Source organism: Mandrillus leucophaeus, unplaced genomic scaffold, assembly GCF_000951045.1.
Source record: "Mandrillus leucophaeus isolate KB7577 unplaced genomic scaffold, Mleu.le_1.0 Scaffold237, whole genome shotgun sequence".
In the NCBI taxonomy this organism is placed as follows: Eukaryota; Metazoa; Chordata; class Mammalia; order Primates; family Cercopithecidae; genus Mandrillus; species Mandrillus leucophaeus.
In genome coordinates, this window is record NW_012102443.1 from 1,306,422 (window position 1) to 1,312,140 (window position 5,719).

Here is a 5,719-nt window from a genome sequence, read left to right on the forward strand (position 1 = left end):
GAGGGGTCCCCGTCGGCACCCTGAGCAGCAAAGCTGGTGGAGAACATCTGGGAAGACCAGGAAGGGGCAGAGGCGTTTCAGGGGCCACTGAGTCAGAGCTGCAGGGAGGGCGCTGAGGCAGGCGGGGCCCAGGGCCTGGGGGGGTGTGTGTGTGTGTGTGTAGTGGGGTGTGTGTGTGTAGTGGGGTGTGTGTATAGTTGTGTGTAGTAGTGTGTATGTGTAGTGGTGTGTAGTGGGGTGTAGTGGTGTGTGTGTAGTAGTGTGTGTGTGTAGTGGTGTGTGTGTAGTGTGTGAGTGTACTGGTATGTGCATGTAGTGGTGTGCGCGTGTAGTGGTGTGTGTGTGAAAAGTAGTATGTGTATAGTGGTGTGTAGCGGTGTGTGTGTAGTAGTGTGTGCATATAGTGGGGTGTGTGTGTACCGATGTGTGCGTGTCGTGAGTAGTAGTGTGTGTAGTGGTGTGTGTGGTGTGTGTAGTGGTGTGTGTGGTGTGTGTAGTGGTGTGTGCGTGTAGTGGTGTGTGTGGTGTGTAGTGTGAGTGTAGTGTGTGTAGTGGTGTGTGTGTACTGGTGTGTGCATGAAGTGGTGAGTGTAGCAGTGTGTGTGTAGTGGTGTGTGTAGTGGTGTGTGTGGTGTGTGTAGTGTGTGTGTGTAGTGGTGTGTGTGTGTAGTGGTGTGTGCGTGTACTGATGTGTCTGTGTAGTGGTGTGTGTAGTTTATGTGTCTAGTGGTGTGTGTCATGGTGTGTGGTGAGCTCTAATGACCCCAGTACCCAACACCCAACTCTACCTCCTGCCACCTGGAGCAGAGGCAAGCCGTCCCCACCAAGTCCACACTGCAGATTCACGAGCAAAATCAGTGCTGCTGCAGTTCCACACCACTACGTTTTGAAGTCATTTTCTGAGCAGACACAGCCCCTGGCAGCACACTCTGTAGATGGGACAACTGAGGCCTGGGCCGTGCCACCCTCCCAGCCAGGAGTGGAGCCCCTGCTGTTGGAGACCAGCATGGCCTTCACCATGGCCTGCTGGCCCAGTGGGGGAGACCCAGGCACCCAGGGAACGGACACGCTCCTCACTGTCAAGCAGGAATCGCTTACGGCGGGGGCCTTCGCCACAGCTCCCAGCACGACTGATGCTCAGGAAACACACGGGCTGACGGCCGATTCTCCGCAGCTGATTTCCTAAATGCCAGTTAAATGCTCCAGCGTCCCTTACTGCCGGAACGCGCACTCCACAGCTCGTCAGGCGTCCCTCATTACGGATGTAGCTGGGACTTAATTGTCGGGCAGCCACATTCATTTCCTGGAGGGAGACCCAGAATCGGGGTCAGGAGGAGAGGGAGAGACGGAGACAGTGAGGGAGCGGGGGAAGTACAGGGGGAGAGAGACCCCATTTGTGCGGTGCTGTTCTCCGTGTGCAGCGAGGACCTGGAAGGGGACCCGCCGGGGACACACAGGTGCTGGCTGAGTATTGACCTCATAGGTGATTGAAGGGCCCTGGAATTTCTCTAAGATTCTGGAACTGAAGGTGTCTCAGTTACAGGTAACTTCTACAAAGTACCACTGTCTTCTCTCCAGTTCTGCAGGCCGGGAAGTCCAGGACGAAGGCACCAGCCTCTAGCGAGGGCCTCCTGACTGCGCCCAACCTGGCGGGAGGCCAAAGGCCAGAGAGCAGCTGGCTCAGCACCAAGTGAAGAAGCCACTTTTACAAAGGCCTGAATCCCATTAACAAGGATGGCACCCTTGAGAACAAGGCACCCCTAACACCGCCTGGTGGGCAGCACCTGGATCTCGGAGGGCACGCGCTCCTCCACAGCACAGGGGACGGACGTGCCCATGCTCTCGGGGATGGGGGCTGCCAGCCAGGGAGAGGGGACCTCGGGCGGTGAAGGAGGTCCCTGTTCATGCCTGGGTCCCGCGGGGAACACAGGGAGTGGAGGACCGAAGACGGGCACGTGGAAGTTGCCGGACACAGAAGCCCCTCTGACGACAGAATCTAAACCTGGCTGACTCGGAGGAATGAGCCGGCTGGAAGCACGTGGAAGTAGGTCCCGGGCAAACCCGCCGGCAGGGAGGGACGTGGCCTTCCCGGTGCTCTGCACCTGTCCTCCTGCGGAGGGAAAACAGAATCTCCGTCAGCTCAGGGTCCCCGCGGCCCGGGCCTGTATCTGCACTCTGGGAGGCCGGACGGTGTGGGGAAGGGAGGTGGGCGTTCCAGTCGGGTTAGGCCTCCAGACTTGGCTCGGGATTTCATCTGGGGAGGGGAAGGCGAGGCGGCGGCAGGGTCCTCAGCCCAGGGACCAGGTGGTCTTTGGAACCAGGACCATGAGGGGTGCCGGCTGCAGGAGCAGGAGGCAGAGTGACTGTCACCACAGGGGCCACCCACGGCAAACGGGAGGAAATGCCTGGGCTGCCCCTCACCCGGCACCAAAAAGAAAAGACAAACCGGTGAACTGAGTGAGTTTCACCTCAACTCGGTATGCCCCAAATGCTGCCAACGGGGCACTCATCCTTACATTTAAAATGTTTTTGTTGGCCGGGCGCGGTGGCTCAAGCCTGTAATCCCAGCACTTTGGGAGGCCGAGACGGGCGGATCACGAGGTCGGGAGATCAAGACCATCCTGGCTAACACGGTGAAACCCCGTCTCTACTAAAAAAAAAAAAAAATACAAAAAAAGTAGCCGGGCGAGGTGGTGGGCGCCTGTAGTCCCAGCTACTCGGGAGGCTGAGGCAGGAGAATGGCCTGAACCCGGGAGGCGGAGCTTGCAGTGAGCTGAGATCCGGCCACTGCACTCCAGCCTGGGCGACAGAGCGAGACTCCGTCTCAAAAAAAAAAAATGTTTTTGTTTATACAGAATTTTTTGAAGTGGTTTTAAAAAGCTCAAACTCGAGCCAGGAGGCAGTGGCGTCCCCAGTGGCACGTTCATGGTGCTGGCAGACAGGGGCCCCGCGCTGGGGGACTGAGCACTTTCCAGGACAACAGGAGTCAGGCTCTGGTGCAGACGAGAAGGCTGGGCTGAGGTTCCGTTTTGGACACAGCGAAGGAGGGGTGGCAGGAGATGCCCGAGGGCGTGGCCAAGAAACCACGGCCCACTGCCCCTCGCACGCCTGAGGCGTGACCCATTCTGCATATCGTAGCGATGAGAATACTGAAGCTCAGAAGGAATAAACAGTTTGTGTGTTAAAAGAAAAAACAAAGATACACAGCAAAGCTTCGAACTGAGGCTGAGGCCAAACAGGAAGGGGCCGTTTAGGGGGAACAGCCGGGACTCCTCACAGCTTCTCTGTGCGCTGAGCTTTCATTTGAATGTTGACCGTCAGGTTCATGTTGCCTTTGTCATTTAAAAATTATAAATAAAACTGAAGCCCTGTTTTAATTAGGGAAAAGGCTGTTGGTTTATGCAGAGGAAAATCACTTGCCCCAGGGGACTCTAGGAGGCTCCGTGCTGCCTACAGGGCGACGAGGCTGGAAGTGGCCTGGCTGCCCCACCTCCTGGGGCTCCTGCCTGCTGGGTGCACGGGAGCCACCGGCCTCTGGGGCCCAATCCCGACTTGTTGCTAAATATCCACGATCAGCATCCTGCAAGGGCCTCTAATGGAAACCAGCAGTTCCCCTCCACCGAGCCCAGACTGGAGGGAGGGGAAGGCGCAGGGAGACGCTGTCCGGGAGGTGCTGCACTGGGCGGAGGTCACGGGGCAAAGGCCCAGGCCGGGGTTGCTGTTAGTTTGCTTCATGGAAGCAGGGCACAGAACGCCTGGGGCAGAGTGGGGGAGGGGGGCACAGGGCGCAGCCGGGGAGGACACTGGCGACAGCCCAGCCTGGGTCAGCAGTGACAAGCACCCGGGAGCTCCCGGACACGCAGGTCCCAGCCCAGCCCCGCTGTGCCCAGACGTGCACATGCAGTTGGGTCTGGGGTGGTCCCAGAGCTGCCACAGTCTGAGTTCTAACTAGCAGGGCCAGGAGCCTCACAGCCAGCCTGGCCCTCCAGCCTCTCACCCCTGAGTCACAGAGGTTGTCCCGACCACTCAGGCCCCTTTTGGAACCTCCTCAATTCTCCACAGAGCGTCACCCAGCAGGTGAGGCCAGAGGCCCTGGCCTGGCTCCTCCAGGGCCACTCAGCTCCACTTGGCCCTGCGGGGCCCGTTACAGACGGTCAGCTGGGTCAGGCAACACGACAGCCCTCCTGGACAGGCCTGGGTGCACCGAGGTCAGGAACCCCACAGGCCAGCAGGCCAAGGACATGAGGTGGCCAGAAGGCCTGGGCCAGAGCCTCCCCCGTGCCCTGGAGCCCCCATACACCTGCTCCTGCTCAGCAGGCCTGGCTTCCGTCCCCCCCCTCCCCCGCACCCAAGCCCGGCCCACGCCACCTTTCTGTCACCTGCCCGCCCCTGCAGAGATCAGTGTGGGGATCCAGCCTCCTGCCAGTCCCATCTCCCAGTTCCCATCCACCCCTGGGGAGCTCTGCACAGCAGTGAGGCCAGGCAGAGCCAGGCTGACACCTCCTCCTGCAAGAGCAGGATCCGTGGTGCCACCTTGGAGCTGAGGTGCAGAGCCCGGCTGTGGGTGACTCTGGGTGAAGGCCGAGTTGTGCCTGAGGTTAGCTGTGGCCCCCCAGCAGAGTCCCTTCCACTGAAGCCATGTGACTTGTCACCACCAGGACACACCTGGGGTGATCCGAGAGCCTGCGCGGAGCTCGGAGGATGGGGACGTCACAGCTGGGGTGCGGACAGTCGGGGTGACAGTCTGGGAACCTCAGCCCGGTTCGTCTGTCAGCTCAGGCTCCCGTCAACAAGCACAGACCGGGCAGCCTGGACAGCGACATCGTGCCCCGTTCTAGAGGCTAAGTCCCAGGTCCTGGTGTTGGCAGCAAAGGTTCCTCCCGGCTCTCCTTAGCTTGCAGACGCCACCATCCCCTATCCCATTCCCACGATGCTCTCCCTCCTCCAGCCTGTGTCCAGGTTGACCCCAGCTACATGGACACCACCCTACAGGATCCGAGCCTTGATGACCTCTGTAACGACCCCATCTCCCCAGATGACATCCCACTCCGAGGCCCTGAGGGCTAGGACTTCAGTGCATCTTCTGGGGGCCCCAGCTCAGCCCATAGCAGACTGAGCCTGGAGTGTCTGCCTCCAGCGAGGTGCTTTCACTCCTGCAGCCGGCTCTTCCTGGTCTCGCCCGTCATCCGAGATGGGCCTAACAGCCCAGCACAAACCACCCGTGATGTCAGGAGGGAGGCCCTGGCCGAGTCCAAGTGGGAAAGGCTGTAGAGCCTAGCAAGGCGAACCTGGCGGGGCAGCTTGGGGAGCGCCCCAGCCCAGGCAAGGCTGCAGCGGCCTCTGGTGGCCGCACAGGCTCAGGACACCAGCGCCTACAGCCCAGCCCGGCCCCAGCAGCTCTGGGAGGGTGGGGAGAGAGCATACTGGGTGTGACAGGCTGCCCAGGGCACAGCAAGAGGCCGGACCCTGTCTGCCGCGCTGCAGCCTGAGCGCTGAGGGGCTCGGGCAGGACAGTCTGTGGAGAGTGGGGAAGGAGGGGTCCCCATGCAGGACTACTACACACAGGGTACCAGGGAAGGCCTCCCGGGGGCAGGGAAGGGGTGTTCAAACCGGGGCAACGCAGGGAAATGCAGCAGAGGCCACAGCTGCGGCTGGTGTGAAGGCCCTGGGGCAGGAGCCGGTTCACTTGAGGAGCCCGCTGGGGCAGAGGGAAGCAGCC